Source organism: Pteropus medius, unplaced genomic scaffold, assembly GCF_902729225.1.
Source record: "Pteropus medius unplaced genomic scaffold, Ma_sr-lr_union100, whole genome shotgun sequence".
NCBI lineage: Eukaryota > Metazoa > Chordata > Mammalia > Chiroptera > Pteropodidae > Pteropus > Pteropus medius.
In genome coordinates this window covers 420,518-444,782 of record NW_024346667.1, presented here as the reverse complement: position 1 = coordinate 444,782, position 24,265 = coordinate 420,518, and the positions used below count along the sequence as shown (strand labels likewise).

The following is a 24,265-nucleotide window of genomic DNA, read 5'->3' as shown; positions in this document are numbered from 1 at the left end:
AAAAAACAAAACAAAAAAAAAAAAGAAAAGGAAAAAAAGCCAGACTTCTGCTAGGGCTTTTAGAAATTACAAAAAATATATATTTTCCTTTTAATATGTGGCCTTCGATATTTAAAAGTCTGACATCTTTGCATCCGTGCTTGGCTGGTTGTTCTGATTCAGTTGAATTGGTTGGGGTGGAAAGATCGAACTCATTTCAAATAAATATTTGTCGAAGGAGTGAAGGAATGGTAGAGAAAATCTTTAAAACAGTAGGGATGGTATCTATAGGAAACTTTTTTACGATGCGGCCATGTTGCCAGGCTCAGGTGAATTATACTGGCAAAATCTTTGGTTTCTATTAGATGTGACTGTGCTTAAGCAAAATCTGTTTCTTTACAGATATTAAAGTGTCCCCAGAGTTATAGACCTATAAAAGTAAAATAAAACAAAACATTTTTAGAAGTCTTTATAAATAAACACATCAAATCATCTTTCCAAATACAACTTTTAGATTTATGGAAAATATGACACCTTCAAGATGTCTTTGCAGTGGACATGTTGGCGTTTAGCATCGTTAGGCATTTATTACCTGCAAATATATCCTAACAGCCATTGGTAAAGGAAGCCTTTGGTAACACGAAAAAAGAGATAGAATTTGTTTTGGGGGCCTTCCCACTTCCCTTTTGGTACCCAGGTCTCCTGATCACTCATACTGCCATTGACCTCTCCAGACCTGCACAATATTGCTGCACCTGTGCTGGTTCCTCCTCAGGCTTCTAAGACTTCGGAACGTCTCTCCATCTTTTCTCCCATTGCCTGCACCCTTTCTTAGTGCAGTTAGCCCCCTCTAAGTAGGAAATCGAGTTGATGAGTAAATTCACATTATGTTAGGCTTTTGGATTTTATGAATAAGGGGATTCAGAAAATTTCAAATGACAATTTTCTATTCAACTTCTAACAGTTTTATAAAATAAAGAACAGCTTAATACCTTCAAATTAAGATAGATATAATCTTGCAATAAAAGATAGTTCAGCCTAAAAAAGGACGGTTGACAACTTCGTACTGACATATTTTTTTAAAATAGGATATCTTTTTAAAAGCTAGAATTCGATAAAATTACAACATTCATCTTTATTTTACATTTTTTTTTTTTCTTGTAAAACTGTCAACAGAGCAATCTACATCAAGATGCTCTGACATGATCTGGAACTTTTTTGTTGTTTTTTTTTTTTAGCATAGGCATTGCCAAATATTAGATTTCACACAGAAGAACTTGACAGAAGTATAAGCTAAGTTCTTTTAATCCAATTCATTCAATTTGAAATGTTCTAGGTGAACTAAGAAGCTCAGGAACCTTAACTCTCGAATTGCCCATTGCTTTTCCATACAGCTTTTTCCAAAGGCTCATTCTGTAGAGCCGGTAAGAAACCTGAGAAATTAGGCTGTGAGCAGGGTGTCTGGTTAGCACATTTTCCGAAAAGAGACTATGGAACAAGCACCATGTAGCATCTGCTGACACACAGGTCTGTGCACCCCCTTCAAACAACCTGGGGTCATCAGAAAAGTACGTAGGAGGGAGGCTTCAGATTGATAAAAATTTATGCATGTGAGGGCCAAATGCTGACCAGCCTTTGTAAACTATTTGTATAAAAGTCATCACTAACCTTCCAAGGGCAATTTGCATTTGAAGGGCTTCATAACCAAATAAGTGTCCAGTACCTTGGTTTAGTGTCTGCAAAGAGCCTTTTAGGAATCTGATGACAGCCCTAGATACTCTCGCCTGCAAAATGCCATAAGCCCATACAAAAATTGAAGATTTTTATGTACAATTTCACAAGATTTATGGATTTACAAAGCCCTGCTCTCATAAATGGAATTCGGGAAGCATACGGACGAAGTGAAGCTTCATGGGAGAAGTATTAAGGGCATGAAACCTTCCCCACGATTTTAAATCATGTCCATGGTGGGTACAAGTCACCATGTTTTTAATGTCCCAGAGTCTTAGGTCTTTTTAATTATACTCCTTCTTTCCTATGCAACTAGGCATAAATAGGATAAGTATAATTATAATCTGATGCAAACAGAAAGATACCTTTTTTTTTCTTTTTTGTTCTAGCAAATTAAAGGATTGCTGAATTATAGCAAAATAGTCCCACTTTATGCTTTGCGCAGAAAAATATAGAAGCAATGATTGCCTTTTGATCTTTGCAACCCTCTTGGTGTTCAACCACATAAACCAAGGCCTCCCACCGAGATGGTCATGAAGAGTTCATGCTCCGGTGTAAAGTAGTGACGCCGTTGGCAGCAGAGCTGTCCTTACACCCAGCTTCTGTGATGTCGAGAAGGTACAAGTGGAGTTAATACTTTCACGATACCCTTGGCCTCCAATTCCTCCATGTGCAACAAAATATGTGCTCATTAAGTCCTTGAGTTTCGTCTCTGATATTCCTGTGGGTGCAAGAGGTCCTGACAATTAGGTAGGTCACAATGCTCAGTAGGCTGTGTACATTATTCACGACACGGGAGCGTGATCGGCCTTTCTCTTGCTGTACTAATGCAGACCATCCACAGGGCTGAGTGGTTATCTACAGGCCTTTCTTTTATATAATCTGTTCAATGGTATGAGACACCACGTGCGGGCAAACACACACGTACTTCTTTGCTTCAACTGTTTCTATTGTAAGCATACGAAGAGACATATAGCATCATACTTTCACACGTTTTTTTCCCCACTCACATGAGAATTCTAAATCTTTCGAATCTCTTAAAAGCATCTGGACTGAAATGACAACTCATCAGCTCACAGACCAGTATAAATTTGGAAGGGGCTTCTAATTATTCTTCTACCCGCCGCCTTCCACACTCCCTGCCCCCAGCCGCCATTGCTCTCCACCCAGCTCCCTGGTCTCCTGGAGTCTCTGGTGCGAATAGGAGAAAGTTTGGACCCAGAATGCAAATAGCGGTTACTTTTTCTCATAAATAGAGATTGGATTCTGTTTTGGCTTTGCTAAATATTTTGAGCCACTATAAGCATAAAAGATTTGCTTCCAAGCTAGGCTCTTAATGGGACTCCACCTCATCCGGCCCGTATGAAGAAATGTCGAATCAGACTGACTTCAACTGCCTAAGACGGCAACATACCTGACTTGATCTACAGACAGCGATGCTGTGTAGGTCTAGTTGTAACTAGCTGAACGCGGTGCATGAGGACTTGACATAACTTAATCCAAGCCACTAGCTCGATCCTTAGGACAACTAGGGCTTGGAAATCACTGTTGCGGTGCTGCTCTGGGAGCCGGCCTACCTGCATTTTAGTTACGGCCAGGAACTCGTTGATCATGTGGTCTCTATTTAAAGACGGCTTAGTTCTTCATCTATAAGGAGAATAGCTAGAGAGACAGTATTTTCTGTCAGAGACCGGTAGGAACAAGTTTGCTTCCTTCCGGGGTACATGGAAAGACCACATTTCCCAGCATTGCTTGCACTTGGCTGGGGCCGTTTCAATGCTTTCTGGTCAGTAGGCTACGAGGGGACGTGATGGATGCCATTTTTAGTTTCCTTTGCAATAATCCACACATCTCCTCCTGGGGTGTGTTGGCGATGACAGTGTCACACTGTGGATGAGAGTCATTTAGGAGAGCTGCCCTACACTGTAACAAGAGTGAGAAATCCACCTTTATCATGGGAAGCCTCTGAGCTAGTATTATTAAAATTACGCATTTACGTTACCTTTGAGATAGTATTGTTAGCTTATGAGGGGGCTGTGTAATACAGGTCTATAAAATCCTCCCTCAGCATTTTATTTTGAAAAATGTCAAAACCTTCAGAGAAGTTGAAAGAATTAAACAGCGACTATCCATCCATACATCCTTTATCTAGATTAACCAGTTGTTAATGTTTTGCAACATTTTTAGTATCTTTCCTATTTATCTATTTTTTTCTTCTTCTGAACCTTTGGGAAATAAATCACAGATTTTATGGTTGAGATGATTTTGGTAGAATGGGCAAGACATTATTGTTTTTCAAAATCAATTATTTGCATGCAAGTGCTTATTATGAAAATAAGTTTCTGAACATAGGCTTTGTATAATTTCTATTATTATGTAACCTTAACATTTATGGAGTTGATCATACAACTAAAGCTATTTAAAGGAAATGTCACATTTCCTTAGTACTTTTATAAATAAATCCTTACTGAATGCTCCCTGTGTAAGGCGTTTATGGGTGGCAGCTTCTGACACAGCTCTCAACACTCACGACTCCTGGAATTCATGGCCTTGTGTAACACCCTCCCCTTGAGTGTGGGCTGGACTCAGTGACTCATTTCTAGCAAACAGAATATGGCACAAATGACGGGATGTCACTACCGCAACAGGAGACTGCGATTCTGCCTTGCCTGGCACCCCCTCTCTCTCTGGCACTCGCTTGCCTTCTCAATTGCTCGCTCTGATGAAACTAGATGCCCTGTTGTGAGCCGCCCCGTGGAGAGGCCCAGGTGGCAAGGAGCTGAGGAGAGCCTCCAGTCCACGCCGATGTGGAACTGAGTCCTGCCAGGGTTGCTGGGGGGAGCTTGGAAAGCAAGCCCACTGCTGGCTGAGCCCTCAGATGAAGCTGCGGCCCCCACTCGCACCTTGACTACAGCCTAGGACGGATCCAGAGACAAAAGGCCCATCTAAGCCTTGGGAGATAATAAAAGATGCTTTAAGCCACTAAGTTTCGGGGTAATATTTTTGTTGTTGTTGTTGCAGCAATAGATAACTAATAGAGCACTCTGTTAGATGACAGAATGGGGTGATGGCTGAAAATGATTTCTGTCTTTAAGCAGCGCATGGCTCTGTAGTGATCACCAGAGCAGCTATATGAACAGAGGCTTCAGGGGTGGAAGGGGAGAATCCTGTTGGTACTGGGTCTGACACTTGACCACACCAAGGAGTGGGAAGAGGACATTCAGGTGTGGAGAGCAGCACAGGGAGGTGTGATGTTTGGGAAACATCAGGCAGCACTGTGGGTGATGAGGCGGGGTCTCTAAGAGTGTGTGAGGGGCATGTGGCTGCAGAGACTGGTTTAGAGAACAAGGTTTGCTCCTTATCAGTGACAAAGCGCTGAACCCTGGGTTGGAAATGTGTTGAAATTGCTTTCAACCAAGGTGTGAAGAGCACAGAGCCCCAATTTTTGGGCAAGAATAAAAGTCTCTTTGATATTTTATCATCCACATAATCCGTACCTGGATAACACCAAGATCAGTAATTAAAATGTCATCACATTATTATTTGGTTTGATATTAAACATGGTTTTGTCTGATTTTTCTTTGAAGTCTTTTTGTGTGGGATCAATAGAGTTAAAATCTTTTCAGTGTGATAGATGTGTTAATTCGTTTTATTGTGGTTATCATTTCACCACGTGTGCGTATGCCGAATCATTACATTCTAACACCTTAAACTCACACAATGTCACATGTCAATTACATCTCAATAAAGCTGGAACCTTTGTGGCACCTTATCCCCTTTTTATAAGCTTCAGGGGCTTTTTGACAGAAACCGTGTTTCTTCTCTAGGAATAATAATGAGGAAATCCTCTTTTTACCAAGCCTATAAGTTCAATGGGTCTGTTATTGCTGTATTCTTGAACATGGAGGTGGTGGCAGATACTGGGCTGTGTATTTATATTTAAACTCACCTATGGAAAGAATCCAGGTGCCAGAAAATCACTCCAGCATTCGATTTCTAAAGGCTACGGTGAAAAACAGAATCAGATATTTCAGAAGTTGATACCTACATAGCATCAACAAGCCCCACATCTCTCAATGACAGGCATTATTAAAGAGAGGACAGTGATCCAGCCTGAAGCAGACATTGTTTTTTTTTTTTTTAAAAAAAAAGGTATTCTCTAATCTGTACTAAATGGAAAAGTTAGGATTCTGTGCTGGTGTCTATTTTATTGGAAAAAAAATGTGCGTTGGAATCATAAATACACCACTTTTCAAATTTCACTAATCTCGCATTCAGCTCTTTCCCAGTTAAATGATCAAATAGTTTAGCATTACCTATTCCGAAGTGTTACATTTTTCCTCCCTTGGATTTATCTACGTTATTCTTGGCTCTTTCCCCTACTCATAGCCAATACTAACAGCCTTCTTGGATAACTGATATTTGCTTTAATAGTTGCTCAGCTGGTATAAATATTAGGATGCCCGTATCCATGAGAACCAGCAGGGCTTTGTGCAGTGGGGAATCCCATTTTTTACTGCATGAAAAGGGTCTGATGAAGTCCTGGGCTCCCCAGGGCTGGCCTGGCTTGGTTTTGTCAGTGGAGCTCAGGGATGTTGATTCTGATGATGAGTCCGGCTTGTTAGAATCACGTTTTGCACTTCTTTCTCAGTTGGGGACATTTATTCAAGAATCACTGCTATGGCAGGCTGAGTGAGTGGGGTCACCTTGGTGTATATGAAACAGCAGCTCACATCAATCCCAGATCTGGGCATGTTTAAGCTGCTAGAGAAGGGACAGCCTCATTCCCTCGGTTGAGATTTATCTGATGCCTGATATCAATTGCACTTAAATCTCACTTCTCCACCTGGAGTTCCCGCTGATATCTGAGTCCTCTTCAAGTATGGAGGTTTCAGTTCCAGAAGGAAGAAAGGTTGAGTGGAGGTCAGGTCTATAAAAATATCAGAGGGAAGCTTGGGCAGGTCTAAAATCACTGTAAATTGTTATCAGCTCCTCTACGTCCTATAGTTCTGCAAAAAATCACATTTCTCAAAACTAACTCTAACTCCAAATTAAAAAAAAAAACGAAAACATCTCTTATTCTGCGTCACATTCTACATAATACTCTTAGGTGTGTTTGTACCAGTCATACAGATTGATAAGAAGAATTACAGAATTACTATTTTTTTTTTGCCAAAGTTATGTTTTCTCCAGTGTTGTCACTTAAAGAACTCTGAAGGGTCAGGGCATGAGAAGAGTAAAAGGGAAGAAAAACCCCAAACAAACAATATCTCTCTGCTTTCACTGGGCTTCTTTGTATTTGTAGGCCTGGACCCTATAAGCTACCTAATGCCTTTGTTCAAGAAAGTCAGGTTGTTTTCTTGAAAGTCAGGGTGGCCGCCATTTCCATTTCTCAGTATTCCAGAGCCAAAGGCTTTATGCTCCAGTCCAATATGGCTCACGTTCACTTTGTTGGCAAACGTTGCTCTGTAGGCTAGTAAAACAGTGACTTGGTGTTCATTCCCCTTTCAGTGCTGACACACACTTCTTTAGTGTTAAGAATGGCTCATAGATGTATTAGTCAGGAAGTGCTACGATAACAGTCAACCACAGCCATCTGAGTGTCTTAAAATCAGGACGTCTATTTCTTGTTCATGCTCAGTGTCCATTGTAGGATGGCTGTGGGGCTTGGCTCATGTGCTTTCTACTCTTCCTTAGAGCTACGTGTTCATTTGGTACATTTGCTTTCTGAGTTTTCACAAGTGAACATTTTACTGAATATTGTATCGCTGAGTGATAGGGATTGTCATTCTCATAGCTTCCAATATCAGTTTCCTCTCTGTCTACACCCTGACCTTACATTTCAGTTTTCTTCTGGGAGAGTAGAATTCTGTTTATTGGTACCCATTTCTGAATCAGTCAGGATTGGCTAGGTTATTCTGCAGGAACTCCAAAACTTCAGTGCCTTCAATGACAGAGGATTATCTCTTACTCTATTACACATTTTAGGGACTCTGATCTGTCCTCCTCACCCAGAGAAGCAGGCTGAAGGATACTCCCTATCTGCTTCTGCAGTGTCCCAGTGTGGTGTCTTAGTTATCATTGCTGTGTAACAAACAACTCTAAAATGTAGTGGCTTAAAGCTGCAACTTTTTACTCGCTCACTGTTTGGGAACTTGGGTGGGATTAGCTGGGCAGTTCTCATGTTCTTGCCTTAGGTTGCTTATGCAGCTACGATCAGCTGGTGGGCTGGCTGGGCTGCTGGCCTCACTCACAGGTCTAGGGCTCCTCCGAGTTTGCTGGTGCAGCTGAGATGGCTGAATCTTTCTAACCACCTGGTCTCGTATCTCCCAGGGGTCCAGGCTGGGCTTCATTGCTCCGAGTAAGACTTGAGAGGTGAAATTTCAAGTCTTCTCGAGGGCAATGCTTACATTTTCACTTTCGCCTCATTCTATTGGTCAAAGCAAGTCATAGGACCGGGAGTCAAAATGAGGAGAAAGAACCCACCTCTTGGTGGAAGAAGCCACAGAAAACTTGAGGGCATCGTTAATCTACTGCAGCAAGAACATTGGATTGTGGCACATCGTGTACTTGTTCCTACGTCTTTTGCCTGGACGTGTCACTTCTCACATTTCACAAACCGAAGCAAGTCACTTGGCCACGCCTAACGCCAAAGGAGATAGGAAAATGGGTGCCTGGGTTAAGAAGATAGAAGGCTGAAAGTGTTTGGTGGAAGGAAATAATGATGCTAATAAAAGTTTTCCAATTGTTAAACATCAATACTTCTATTGTTAGGACTTGATAAGTTTCTTGAATTGATTTTCAATAGTGAGCTGCTCATGAAGCAGACTTAACCGGTCAGATTCAAGACTCATATTTAGGCTGTTCATAAGACTTCTATGATGCTTTTGTATATATAGCTTAAGCCTTAAAATCTTTAATCATTTTGTAGCCCTGCATTGACAATAATAATCTTTGCTATGTCTGTCATCTTTTTTTTTTAATGTAGCATCAGCTTCACTCTCCTCATATACAAACTGGGGCAACTGACACCCACTTTGTGGAATTTTTAATAAGGATTAAAAGGAGTGAAGTTTATAAAGTGCCTAACATGATGCCTAGTGTATAGTAAATACTCAATAAATGGTAGGTATTATTATTAATAATGAGAATAAATTAGAATATTACAGTGTTTCCTTTTTAAAGTCAGAATGAACTACTTTTTTTTCCAGCTAGTTCTAAGGGACTATGAGATTAATTATGGCAAACAGCTTTGGAAAGACTGAGGCAGAATTAATAGTTAATTAAACTCTTAGTTGGATACCTTAGACTAAGTGGACAAAAAAAATAAAAGAATGCCTTACTTGTCTTATTTCTTAGGTGAAGAAAAGTAGATCAAATAGAACAGACCAGATAAGGCACGTGAAAACTGGAGGCTGTGAATTCACCATATTACCGCACGCCAGCATGTGCTCGGTAAGACGTAAGAGCTGAGGCACTTTGTGTTTATTAACTCTTTAATTCTCAAAGGATCCATATAAAGCAGGCACTACTATATATCCCATTTTACAGCTGAGGAGATCGAAGCCCAGAGGGTTAAGTGTTAACGTGACCGAGGCCACTGCAGCTAGCAATGGCAGGGCCAGAATTTGCATCAGGCAGGCTGGCTCCCGGGTCCACGCTTTTGACCTCTGTAACCACTCACTGTCGTGGACATCTGCAGAGGAGGTGCTCCATAAATATTTGTTCAATAAATGAATGATGCCCCTTGACATACTTTCAGAGGCCTGTATCACCCATGTGGGATTGGACTTCCTGAATAGCAATCCGATCCTTAATCCTTTTCAGTATTAAAATATGGTAGCAGGTGGTGGGAGGAGGTGCCAGAGAGAGCCACGTGAGATCTGTCAGACCCTAAAATCAACCCAGTGTTCAAGTTCTTTTCAGGAGATGGGCACAGCCTCTGCTGGTGTGGTGTTTGCTTTGTGCTTTATGGATTTTTGGCCTCCACTCGGATTGCAGGCAAGCCTAACAAGGTTTGAATCGACAAATAAGTGTGAATGCCCGCTTTCTGCCCTTAGAGAAGCTTCAGACTTGTGCTCTTAACAGAGGTGTCACATGCCACGCCTTCTGTAGCACTACTGTGCCATTTCGAGGAAAAAGAAATGTCACCTGGAAACCGAAGTGCAGTTTACGCTGAATATTCCCCAAATCACTCTTCGAAGCTTATCTGCTTTCCCAGCAATTTTGTGATAGATATCATTGCTTATTTTGTGTTACAAGCTACCCACAATACCTGATTTTTTTTTTTACAAGAGTTCACAAGGTGAGTGACAATACGGCCCCCACGATCTGTCTCCAAAGGTGTTCTCGCACACATATCTATATATAGATCTATACGAGGAGAGGAAATAGGCCAAGTTGACCTATGATTCTTTTCTTCCTAAAATTTCCCTGTGTCTGTGTCTTGGCTCTGATCTTAAATCTTATATGGCAAGTCATAGAATGTGCTAGTTCATCAGAGAGATAAGAAATGGCTTTTTTTTTTGCCTTCTGAATTTCAATGAAAGAAGCGTATTTGTCTTCACTATTGATCTATTCCATTGAGTAGTTCTTGTGAGGATTAGCACTTTTCTATATTTATAGAGAATCAGCACTTCATAAATGTCAAAAGGCACTTTGCTTTACATAAGTGTCAGTGTTCTAACATTCTACAAAGTTAGCAATTATTACGAGAACCATGTGTGGAAACTGGAAAATAAATAATTAGTAAGGGAAGTAATTTTTTCTTGGTAGAATTAGAAAGTGAGGAATAGTCCTTCATTATCTGTCTCATTTCGATCGCCTGCCCTTGACCGTGGCGTCATCGTGGGATGGGAACTTTCTCATCCCCCTTGCCACTTAGTTCTCTGCATCGAAGTCCTCTCTCAGAGGCTTGCATACCAGGTGGGCTATAAAATTCTCTGGCAGTGCGGGATGCTTGTACTGGGGGAGAGGAAAATTACGTTTTGATCATAGAATCAGAAAGGGCAGTGTTTTGGGGTCCTCTGTAATGATCACAGTCAGGTTCATGAAGGAACTTCTGTGTTCCTTCATGACAATGTAAGTGAAGTTTTCAGATAATTTTAAGAATTGGAGGTGGAAGGTTTCTAAATAATGTTTAAGAGCTCTCCTGATCATTTAGCCTACACCGAACTGACCAGGTCTTATGTCCCCTTGGAGGTTTGTTTGTTTGTTTGTCCCCAAGAAGGCTACTCTGAAAAGTTGCCATAGCAACATTGACCATTGTTCACAGATAATAGAGCACGGTGAGGAAGTGGCCTCTACTAGAGTCCAGGCTTTGTCATTTTGTGCTCTCGTGTGCTGGAATGGCTTGTTTGGAGCTAACATTTTATTGTAGTGGAAACACTTTATGCCAGAGACCCTTAGAAAAGGCCTATCTGGTTCTCAAAGTAGGTCACTCAAACCTCCCTCACTGCCCTCTGTACCCTAGCACCTCACCTAGTTAGTGGAGCCCATGTCCAGTCTCTTGGCACAAAGATTGCCATTCTCTACTGAGTCGTTCCTGATCATGTGCTTATCGAATGATGCTGAGCTGGGGCTTGGGGTCTCTTCTAAATAGCTTAAGGTGGATCAGACAGGCAGCTTTTCAGCACTGTTTGGGAGCCCTGTCCAGGCTTTTTTTTTTGGTTTAGCCTGCAAACAAAGTTTGAGATACCGTGGTTATTTTGTAGCAGTCTTATGTCACCCACATATTGTTATACATGTTACGGCTCTTGCATTCAATGACTGTGTTAAGTGATGTTGCTCTCATAGTTCAGAGGGACAATTTGCAAAGCCCTGTGTATTTCAGGAAACTACAAAGGAATGATGAATTCCATCTGTCTTCCTGGCACAGATTTTTGCTTCATGTTTTCTGTGTTAAGGGTCCTGGGCTGTCACATTTATGTTGATTGACTTTTCGTGTCTTTTCAATAGATGAAAAAAATTCTGCTTTCAATTTTTTGCTTTTGTTTGATTTCTGTGGTCTGATTTCTGATATTTTGAAAAGTCTTCAGGATTTCTTTCAGAGTTGCATTGTTCCTTGTCGATTTGCCTCCGTCTCTTCCATTCTTATCCGGCTTCTCACTTTGACCTTATAAGAACATGATAGGCACTTAATATATTTCGATTGTGCCAAATGTTAGGGCAGACAGAGAGAAAGCACAAGGTGGATGAATGCTATTTTAGTATCACATCTTTATGCCGAAGTCTTTCAAGGGCCTGTGGCCTTATGTCAGGAAGTAGAATAGAGTTGAACTTCTCTTGCTGATAACTAGCCATTCCCTGTTTGAAATCAAGTGCAGATGCATTGGCTGCAGGCACAATGCGGACTGACACAATTTTACAAGCTGATCTGATAATTGAGAATATTCATATACTGGAAAGATGTCTGTAACTGCCACGGGAAGCTAGAAAAAAAAAAAACCGAAAAAAAGACAGTAATTCCTGCTTTGAAATAAGCCATTTCTATGTTTGGGTATTTCCATCAGATTTATTGCCATGATTATTTTAAATACTCTTATGTAGACCGAACAAAGAAAGTGTTTTGCCTTTCATCCCAATGACTCTGGTGACATGTGGTCCCTGATTTTGATCAGCCGTGGTAGTGCCACGTGAGAGAGCGATGCGGTAATAAATGAGAAGGCAGCAAAGATAAACTGCTCCGTCCTGCCCACTCACCTCCATCCTTTAAACGCAGATTGACTCCGGGACATGAAAGGACTGCCAAGCAGTTAACCTGCACGATCAGCAGTAGAGCTGTGGCAGATGAACTGTCCTTTGATGAAAGCATCTCAGCGCCTCCTTAATCACATCCCCAAGGATTCGCATATCTTAACAGCCACGATGGCCACGTTGCAATGGGCACGTGGAAAAGAAGTGAGAAGGATCAGAAACCAGCAGATTAAATTACTCAGGGACTGTGGTTCTTAGAACTCTAACAAAAGGTAGAGAGGAAATGGAGCATGATAGGGAATGAATCACAAAGCATCTTGATATTGTTTCAGATTCCTCACTTTCTTCCAAACTTGCAATGCCCCCCATAACTCAGAATCGAATTTTTGTAATTGAAAAGATTCTAGGATAAAATGTTCACATTTCCACTTTTCCAGTGGGGGAAAACGTTACATGGAAAGACCATGAGCTTGTCTGTAATACTGACTTATAGCTCTAAATGGCAAAATTTACAGATAGCAAGCACTATTACATCTCCAGTTATAGGGGTCCATAATGATGTTATAAACAATGGGGTCTCACTATTTAAGAGATGTTGTAGAAAAACCAAACGCAAGGAATGGTACTCCAAAATACGTCATCTGGCACACAGTTGGTGCTCAATAATTATTTGAATCAAAGATGATGTGGGCTGTGCTGCCTTATCCTATGATTTAGGACAATCCTGTTCAGTTCAGTATATTTCAGTTCAATTCAGCAGTTTGCAAGGCACTGTATTAGGGGCTATAGAGAATAAGAAGGTACAATCTGGTAGAAGTGATTGCCAACATAAAAGATAAGTAGACATAGTATCTATAAAACAGGCAGTATTGGCCTTACAAGAGAGCTATCTAAAAAGCATCCCCAAATGGCATGATGGGGATGCATGATAGTTACTTCTAGAGTGCAGGATGTGGAAGAAACCACGTGGTCACCACAGGTAGCCCTTATTCAGTTAGGTAGAGTGAAGGTCCTAGAGGATTGGATGAGGATTTGCAGCCCAGAATAAGTATGTGGTGGTGTTATTGAAACTTTCTCTTGTAAAGGATGCTTCATGATCCATCTGGTTGGGTGAGCACAGATTTTTGTTTTTAGCCCCATGGACCTGTGTTCGGATCCTGCTTCCACTCATGGTTGGCACTGTGAAAACTGGTAAATCTCTCTGATTCTCAATTTTTCAATCTCCAAAATAGAAATAAGATTTCTATTAATACTAATTTGCATGCTTGTTTTAAGGATTAAAAGAGATAATACATATCATATGCTTAATACAGCATCTGGCATGTGGAACTCCCTCAGCCAAGACCCCTTCTCCATCTTTCTCCTTTCTCAGAGTGAGCTTACAGAAGTCAGTCAATTTGTCGGATGCTTTTGCCAAAACTAGTCCATGGGAAAAGGTGGTGATCCTGTTCTGGGCTGTTACTCTTTAGTAGCACAAGAAAAGAAAATGAATCTGCAACTAATGCGATGGGCATTTTCCAAGATGGCAGAGACCGATACACTGGAGACTGTATTGTCTGTGTTTACGAAACCTAGTGTTGATAGTCAGAGAGTTATTTCAAGCCTCTATTACACACCTGATCTAAAATTCACCTCGTTCACTGTTGAATTATATTTGAAAAGTAGCCAGCTCTTGCTTATAAATTTGTTTGACTGATAAATATTTTATTCACAATATAGCTTAGATCTATTTTCATTTCGTTTAATATTTGGATTGTTTTTCTCTTTTGCTGAAATTAAATAACAGTGTATCTGTGACTGAAGGTGGTGGTGGATTACATTTCTGAGCATTTTTATTTTCCCGTTTTGGAGTTTGAGGCTCTTTCAGTGTGAAATGCATTGTGTTGTATAGTTGTCCTTCGTATCTTGTCTTGGGAGTTTCTAGTTTCTCTTTCTTTCCTGAGGGTTTATTTTGAAACACAGAGTCCTCTTTATTTCCCAATTTTTCTTTTCTCTTTTTTTCTCCTAAGATTCTTATTGAAGACAACCAGATTGTCAGTTCCCTGTTGGACATCTTTATGTCTTAAATCCCTGTTCGATAAATATTTACTAATATGCTCAAAGCTCTAGAAGTCTCTAGTAAATCATACTCTTTATTTGCAACGTTCAGGACTTCATCGTAGTCACCAGAGCTGTACTTGTCATGAGACATTGTTTCCAATTCTCCTGATGAGTCAGAAAACCCAAAATGCTGTATTTCAAAAAGTCACAGCAAATGGGTATTTTTATTCATTTTATACAGTATATATAGTAATTCGTAGATCTGGAAAATCCAATAGATTAAGTGATAATATTAATTTAATTACAATATTTTCCTATGTTAAGTAAGAACAAATTTCCTTTTTTCCCTCTACCCTCCCTCCCTTCTGCCTCTTTCTTCCTTCCTTCCTCACCTAGATCATTTTATGAAAAGGGAAAATATGCCGTCACAGTGGCTGATTTTCCAAGATTTACTGCATTGCGTGCTCCAAATATTTTTCTCCTATTTTATTCCCTTCTTATACTGTATCTCATATTTAAATGGAATCGCAAACCAGTAAAAAAATATGGCAATCCACCTTATTTTTTTTGGCCATCCTCTCTTTTAAGAGATATACATACCATAAATTGATATTCTTCATCACATAACACATATTCACTGAGCACTTATTATATGCCAGGCACTGGGCTGGTTGCTTGACATTCAGTAGTGCACAGGAGGCCTGTGAATGAGAGTTCAGTTATAAAGCACAGGTTTTGTTTTCCAGACCAGGTAGAGTTCATACTCCGTCCTGGCGTTTGAAGAAGTTCCTTCAGCTTCACAGTTAGAAGAGTCCATTGGAGAAAACTGTTTCCTGAAGTTCCAGCACGAATTAGCAGAGATCTTTTAATCATTTAAACTGGAATTAAAAAAAAAAAAGTCATTTAAACATCCTCTCATTCAGGTACGCTTTTCTCATTCGTTAGAAAAATGGACCGTGCTGCCTGCCAGTTACGCAAGCCACCCCGGAGAGGTGTTTGAAAGCCATGCTCGGCTCTGCAGCCCTCTCCTCGTGGGGAAGTTGGTGGTAATAGTTCTCTAACAGGCATTCTTAATAAATGATAAAAATAACCTTTTAGATACTTAAATCATTTTGCCGCCAAGGGCATTTAATCAGGCCCATTGCCAAGTGCTAATTAATGATACAAGTGGAGGATTTCATTTAAATTTGTTATACTAATATGTCGAAATATAAATAGAAACTGCCAATCGAGACGAACTTGTCCAAGGGTGGAAAGCGTAAGGCGAGGGAACAGACACCAAACTTTACAATAATAGATGTGTGGAATAAAGTCTGTCTCTTTCGTCGAACATATTTGCTTATCCTGACGTATATGTTTCTGCTTGGTGTTCATCCCGAATTTATTTCCCACTACCAGCTTCTGCTGACGTCACATGGTAGGTCTCTCTGGTTTGCAAGGAAAGTTCACGGTAGGGATGTGGTGTCACTAAGGACTAATGACTAACACGATGTCTTACGTGCTCAGTGGAGCGAGGATATACTGCTAAAGGCAGATATGTCTGGAATATTTATCAACATGTTTTCCACTGGAAAGCCTCCTGGTTGGGCTTTTTTCCGCTCCCCCCTGTGATGTGTCCTGACGGCTTTATTGTGGATTAAAACCATTGGGTTCACTGAAGACAGAAGATTCTCCTGAGTGAAGGTGGCTGGGGAGGCCACACACTGTTCTGTTTTACGAGATGGGAACGAAAACGGGAAGGGCTGTTTTTTCCTCTTGCGTTAGTGAAGATATCGGATCTGTAGATCTCTGAACTGTATAGTCTGGCAACGAACTGCTTTATTTAATGAAATGAGTAATTCCGGTTAAAGAAATAAACGCTTTGAGTTAAGGAGTCGTTTACAATGATCAGTTTGATGGGATCCACTTTGCGAGGTATAGAAATAGTGAGTAGGAAGCTGTAGGCGGTCGCCACATTGAGAAACAGTGCGAGATTTAACCTGTTCTGTTCTGATGGCTTTGAGATTTCCAGGTTTAGCGCCTTTGTTTATGCGAATTTCTCTGCCCGGAGTGAGCCTCCTCCAGCTCTTTCCTCCCTTTACATCATCCTTTACATCCCAGCTCAATTCCCACATTCACTAGAAGAACTTGGAGCACTCCGTCTAGAATCAGTGTTTCACTCAGCTGAAGAAAGATAGTGAATGCGTTTAAAATCCACTGAACAAATGATATACTATCTTCTTTTACAATTGCTTGGCTACCTAGCCCTTCAAATTAGATTTCTCATTCAGGGAAGGCAGGGGCGATATCTTTGCATTTTCTACATCTTTGCACGGTGCCTCGCATACAAAAGTTACACAGTCAGTATTTGTTGATGAACCGAGAAGTGAATAGAGAGGGCTGAAGCAAATGGCCAGAGTGGTAGCTAAGCTGGTGACTACAGGGTGTCATTCTCTCTGTGAAGACAAGCTATCCTGTTCCTCCACTCTTTACTGTGGCCTGCATGCCAGATAGGGGCCTGGATGCATCTCATTAACTGAAACATTAGCTTTTAAACCACACATTCACATGGTGTAAACATCTGGGTGTGCTTAAGATAGACACACTCAGATCTGCCTTGCCGAGCGACTGCAAAATGCCTGACGAGGCTTTTCTGCTCACAGAAGATCTCAGTCAACATTCGGATTCTTGTCAGTGTGGGGCCGGCCTCCCAAGGAGATGGTATTTTTAGTTGCTCTTCTCGAGACCTGGCATCTTCCACCTGGAACTCTAGGGACAAATAGACCCGACAGACCTCTTCGCTTTACAGAGGAGGGGAGAGAGGGTTACAGAGTTTAAAGGACTTGCTCAAGGTCACTCAGCAGGCTATTGACAGAGCAAACCCACGGAGAGTGTCTGTGTTCTTCCCGCCACCTGTCTGAGTACAACATGATTCACGGATGGCTGTACTATTCGACCATCAGCTACAGACCAAACCTTTAATCCTTCGACTCTATTCTATGCTCTCTATATATCATCTTAAACTTTTTGTGATTTTCATGTATCAAGCCTTGAGAGCCTCTGTTGAATAGGCTCATAGGTGAGTTAAAATAGTTCATTTGAGGTCAGTGACAACTAAGCCCATGTGGAAATGATAATTAAAACTATTATTTTGAGCTTTTATTTTGATGTTTTGTTTTGGCAAAGATAAAAATATTACGCTCTGCTCTTGCTTGGCCGGTCCTCCTTGGGACTGATAACAGGCATTTACGATAAAGATGGATCCTGTGACTGCTCACCCATTTGTGGGTGCAAAGCAAAGGCGGTGCTGTCGAGGACCCAGAGTTCCTGCTCCTGTCCCTTACCTGTCCTGCAGGGCATGGAGCTTTCCTTCAGAGACCTCCCCAAGTGCGTGTGAGGTTTTCAAGTGAAGCCTGTCGTGTGCTGACTACCGAACTTCCAGCTTTAGAAATGAAGGAGCATTAGACTGCTTTCCTTGCTTCCTGTGATGCCCTCCGTGTTCCCAGCCCCCGAGCCCGCGGAGGGGGGCTTTCCATTGCTATTTCTGATGGTAGCAGCTCTGAGGCCACTGATATAAACTCCACGTGCTGTCTCTTAATTCTGCTAATGATGCCCACTACAGGGTTCTGAGTGGCGATGGATCCCACGCAGAAATGGAGTACGGTCCTCTCCCCGTTTCTTTGCCTCACTTCGTTACTCAGGCCCTAAAACATCACGACTTGGGTATGCAGTCACAAAAGGTCTCTTCGGAAACCAGCTCCTTCAGACCACGGGCCTAGGTCCTCCCTGGCTTGGGGTCCAATGTGAAGTCAAGGGGCAGGACAGGGGCGGGTCTCAAGATGGCCTTCTCCGTGTTTTTCGTTTCTCCTACGCACTCCCAAACTCCCCTAAAACAAAAAATAACATGCCTTAATGCTTCAGCAACATGCCAGAAGAATCTTGTGTATCGATGTATGCAAATTAGTTGTCTGAGAGGGTCACAGGCCAGTGGGCAACCCAGGAATGTGAAACTCCTTGTTCCTGCGGCTTTCACATTCCTGCTGTGGCCCACAGACTTTGACATAGGCTCCCGTATTCTCGCAGCATTTTGAAAGGTAATACTGTGTGGCAAATTTAGCAACGAGGGAGCTAGGCATTAAGTCCACGTCGAAGCTTGCTCACGTTATAAGTGAAACATCTTGGATTCCGGGCCAGGGCTCCTTACTCCTCAGCTGATGCTCTTTCCCCGGGCCTACCTGCTTTGGCATTACGTGGCAGCTCACCACATTGCAGGGTGCATAAGGTTCCCCTGGGATGCTTGTTAAAAACCGAGTCCTGGGACCCCGACCCGGATCCCAGCTATTGTCTTCACCCTCAGGTGATTCAAACCACAGGAATCTACAGGAAAAGGTGTCTGTGGGGCCCGGAGTGGAGCACGATCCACTGAGGTAAAGGCATGGGATCTTTACACCACAGTAGACCCAGGCTATTTCGGCTGGCGCTCTCATCTGGGACAAAGGTGACACAGATGGTAAGCATCCATGTTCAAGAGTGCATTTTGGTGAGCACAGCATTTCCTGAGGTGCTCGGACCATCTGCCTCAGAATAGGGCATTTATTTGAAGATCACACGTACCCTGGTACCTTCACAGTCCAACTGATCTGTGAGATTTGAAGCCCAGGAACCTGCATTTTAACCATGCCCATAGCGGGATATTATGCACAATCAACACTAGATATAAAAACAAACAAACAATAAAAAACCAGGAACAGATTTAGAAATAGCTCTTTCTCTACTGCTTCCAAAATTAGTCTGTGTTTGAATTACCAATAAATGAAAAATATGACAAAGGCGTCTCTAGGCACTGTTTCAATTAAATTTGTTATCTGGCCTGTGCCTACCTGTTCAAATCAATCCAACAGAGTGGATGGCGATGAGAACACTATGAGAAATAGACGAAATCAGAGCGTATTAGATTGATCCTCCCTGCCCCGCCCCCAGGTCAGCGAAGTGCACATTTCCTAGCTGTTTTCCCCCACAGGCTTTCAAAAGAGATACTGGGGACAGGAGCCCTGTGAGAATGCAATTGATTGAAACTGCACGAATATTGGAGCATAAGGGCTAGAATTAATTAGCATCCTTAAAACAGCAGCACTAGGCCCTTGAATTTGGGGAACATATGAATGGTAACTGTTGATTTCTCAACCCAAAGCAGAACATCTGTTCTTCTGCAGAGTCTAGCGAAGATTGCCATGCAGAGTCAGGTGGGGGTGGCGTTGGTAGGAAATGCAGCTCATATCATAGCTGTCCATTTGGATTTATTATTAGACAGCACTCAGTATAATTGCTTTCTCAAGAATTTTTGGATGTCTGACACATACCCTGTACATCTCGTGGGGTTTTATTGGACCTTCATCCTCTGTAAAGTTATTCCAATCAGAAATGCACATGAGAAGCATCCATAAAATGTAACGAACAGTCTGTATTTGGAATAAATTTTACATTAAACGCAAGTCACTGATTCCCATCAAGTCATGCTTTCTGTCTCCTGCCCGCCTGCATCTTTGGGAAATACAAACACGTCGGTGGAGAAAGGAAAGGTTGCTGGTGAAGCCAGGGAAAGGAATGGATACAGATTAAGCTGTTTCTCAGGAAGGAAATGACCGTCTCTAAGAATTAGATGACAGTAAGGTAACGGCAAAGAAAAGTTAAAAATGAACAGAATTATTAAAAGTATCCAGTATAGACTCTGATCTCATGTGTAATTATACATCAAGTGTCATCTTTCTATCATTCATTCCCTTTCATTTTAATTCCAGTCAGAGAGACCTTGGATAGCGTGCCAGCATTGCCACATACTTGTTCTGTGATCTTTGGGAATTACGTTTTTCGTGTAGGGAGAGTTTGTGTAAAACAGAGATAATAATGCCTTCCTTTCAGGGTTCTTGTAAGGATGAAAATGAAATAATATGCACAAGGGGCTAGCAAAGTGCCTGACATAGACGGTCTTTAAAAGGCTAGTTTCTCCTCTTCTTCCTCTTATTTCTACTGAGGGCTGTGCAGCTGATATTTTTATGTTCAGACCTGATAGAATTGGATTATTTAGTTGCTGCTTCACCAAATTAATTGGAAAGTGAACGGCTGACTACATTAATTTTCTGTCTGGTGCTCTACAAATAAATAAAGGTTTCTTGCTATAGATCGAAGAGGGTGGGATTGGTTCAGTCAGGAATGAGGAGAAAGAGGATGCTTGAAGAGCAGGTTCATTTTTATGAAATAGGTTAGTTTTTTTTTTTTCCTCTTGTGATTGAAATGAAAAATCATTCACTTTTGTTTCATTCGCTTTTGTTTCATTTTCTGCCATGTGTTTGGACACCAGAAGCATCTTTCAAGTCTACGTGGGAGGAGGTTTAGGAATGGCGGGGTGTGAGCTGGGGGGAGGCGCTCATACGGTCTTAGGGTTCTGCTCCTTTTGTTTTTCCTTTTGGGGGCTGATATGTCAGTGGGCTTTAAAAATATTAAATCTGCTTCCCATTAGTATTTTCAAATGTTATAGACTCTAGAGTTTACTTCAAGATATAAAGGGACCTACTGAGTGTGAAACGAAAGGAAGGAGATCAACAATCAGCTTTAGATCATTATGGAGTCATTAGGCGCTTGGCTTTTTCCAATTTATACTTCAACGGTTTGATTTCTAGAGTTACGTATAGCTGGCTCGAAGGTGACTGATGAACGCTGTCGTGGTATAGCTAGCAACTCTGACTTCTCAAGCCATTTATGAATTAAATTAATTCAGCCTGATGATCTTATTTTTATAGCCTCCTTTAATGGCGAGTACCTTCTCTATGATAGGGAATGCTTATAAGATTTCAGATTTTACCTGGCAATCGTAGACAGCATTTCTCTTAGCTGCTTTATCATTATGGCTGGAAATTGGAATTCCTATATGCCTGGAGGAGAGAGTGAATTTAAAAATTAAAGTTAAGCAACATTTTATATGTTCAGCTTTTATGGAAGATTCTCAAAATACTTTTCAAGGGTTCCTCATGCCTCAACCTCAGGTAGGAGAGGGCCATCATTTTATAGGACAAACCAATACTCTAAGTTAGCGGTGAGCTTTTAGCAGTCGCTTCCTGCTTTATTTCTCCTCTATAAAGACGAAATAGAGGCACAGAGACATTTTAAGCAATGGTGCTTTCCGATTAAGTGATAGAAATGAAATTAGCACCAGGATTAGGAATTGACACTGACCTGCCACTGAAAATAGACCAAATCTACTTCCATAGAGATATGGAAATGATCAAATCTGGGCTTTTCTGCAGTGGTCTGTCTGTCTGTCTGTCTGTCTGTCTGTCTGTCTATCTATCTATCTATCTATCTATCTATCTATCTGTCTATCTCATCAATCACCTATCTATTGCCAACATTTGAGTTCAGCCTATGCTCTTTGCTAGTGAAGCTGTAATGAATATAGCTCTCGTATAGGACTTAGAAGATATTGAAAGAAACTAGATTAAAAAAAATAGAGAGCGCCTGTGCAGGCCCAGATAACCTGGCAACAAAAACAAATCCATTCTCCCGATACCTTTTCCGTGCCTCCTCGCACAAGGTATATCTTTCCCTCTTGGCAGGTTTTTTGTTTTCTCTGGGGTTCTTTTTCTGAGTCAGTGCCAGAAGGAAGACACACAGGTGTCACAAGTGTATTTTTTCTGGAGCCTCAAAAGGAAATTTCAAGCAGATTTTGTTAGGAAATGGTATTCATTGCTGAACTGCAAATTAGATTGCAAGTGCTTTGGGCATTCTTAGTAAATTATACAGCTAAAACCTGGAGCTATACTAAACCCTTTGAATTTCATTTGACTGCTGGCAGCCATCAATAGTTAAAAGATTTTAGAAATCCTGAGCACTAATGCTTGAATGTGCTGGTAGGGGATGTGGTAGCAAAGACAGGTGGCTTAGGGAGCCCAATAAAACACAGGCCTTTTACAGACTATTCAAAAACTAATACAATAAAAATAAATATACTGCATAATATCATAAGTAGCGCTCGTGTAATCAAGGCACGCATGCACACACACACACACACTCACTCACTCACACACACACAGCCTTAAGAGGTGCGAGTTCATTTTCCGACTTCTGAGTTATAACTAGAACGATGTGCCTCTCTGCTCTGCAGTCTTCATTCTGGGAAGCCTTGTTTTCCCTCGGATTGCTGGTCCGTGTCCTTTTGCAGGCTAATGCAATATTCTCTTCTAACCTGACAATAACAGATTAGCAGGTTTCTTGCCTAATGTAATTCCGGCTGAGCAGGGAACCCAACGTTTGCCTTAAACAGTCCTAAGCATTTTTCGTATGAAATTCAATTAAACTATTTCCTAGTCTAAGAGTCTGTTCGCTTTCTTACCTTTCAGCGGAATGAAGTTTTCCTTCCTGTTAAAATACTTAAAAGCAAGCAATCGAAGTAAAGGGGGTGCGGGGGAGAGCCAGAGGGTGAGGGCCGGAGGGGGCGAGCCATGCTGTTTGGCACAGTCAGCTAATTGTTTCAGCCTTGGTTTTTCTGTTCCCCTTGAAGATGAGCTGTATTTTAATTACCGCATGAAAGATTTGTCTTGATTAGATGGCTGGGAGGTGTCAGTGCTTGTGAAAGAGATGGAAATGCAGGAAAAGTGGATTTATTTTAGAGACTTTCTAGGTCCTCCCTGTGCCCTCGCCACCACGGACCTCACCTTTTAGTTCAGGCTCCATTTCCAGTACGAGAGGAGCCTGGAGATGTTTATTGACACAGGGGTCTGGAATAGGATCCTCTTTGCTTGGGATAAGGAATGTAGGGGTGAGAACTTTGGTGGAGTGTGCCTCAGAAGAGATTAGATAAAACCTCTCCGTCTTCATATCATGAGAGAGAATCACCATGCAGTGTGGCCTGGGCCTTCTGCTCTAGTTCCTGAGATTGAAAAACAGATACTTTGCCAGTCAAGTGTAGACACTGTGTAGGTGAGGTGGGTAGGTATAAAGGTAAAGAAGGCTGAAACCCTCTGCACTGGCCATTGCTCATAGTTGGTGGGGGAGGCCAACAAATGGGTATTTTGCTGCACGGACATGCAAAGCTGCTCCAGGAGCACAGGGCATGGGAAGCCCAAGGTCACCGCTTGGGCGTGGTTGGGTAAGGCTTCTTGGAGAGGGTCACGCTTGTGCAGTGTGATGAGGGACAGATGATGAGGGGGAGGGTCATCCTATGTCAATGGGATACGGACTGAAAGGTATTCAAAAAATTTAGCGATTAGATGGTCACTGGTCACATCGGTGAGAGCGGCTGAGGGGAGCGCTGGGGACAGAAGCAGGTTGTCCCGTGTGTGGCAGAGAAAAGACAGCGCAGGAAATCTTTTGGATTTTTTTTTTTAAGAAGTTGGCTTGTGGAGGAAAGGAGAGAGAGATTCCCAACGAGAGTGTTTTCGGTCTAGGCTTGCAGGTAAAGCGAAGGAAAAAGTCGATATCTACATATCTCAGGCCCCGAAGTATTGTTATTAAAGAAAAACCAGACTCCATTTAGTGTGCATATTTCAGATAACTAACACGATTAATGAAATCGGAAGACCGTTGCTCAACTCTCATTTTTTTTTTTTTTTTGTCTCTATAACGCAGCCTTTGAAGGGAAATACTCCACACAGGGAATCTATAAAATTATCTTCTCTTTACTCTGGACATTTTTTTGAATTTTTTAAAATAGCAGAGATAAAGGACCTCCTTTAGTTTAATGCATCAATTTAAAATAACCGTATGTGATATAAATGAGTTTAGCATCTCATATAGCTAGAGAAGCAGTAGATATTTCACCTAGGGTAACATTTAGTTATATAAAGAG

General features: G+C 41.5%; 1 long non-coding RNA gene across 3 annotated transcripts in view; it reads left to right on the top strand.

Moving 5' to 3' along the window:
* The window catches only part of LOC120613212 (uncharacterized), a 406,248-nt gene that overhangs the window by 111,518 nt on the left and 270,465 nt on the right, over window positions 1–24,265 (top strand). The window lies entirely within an intron of this gene.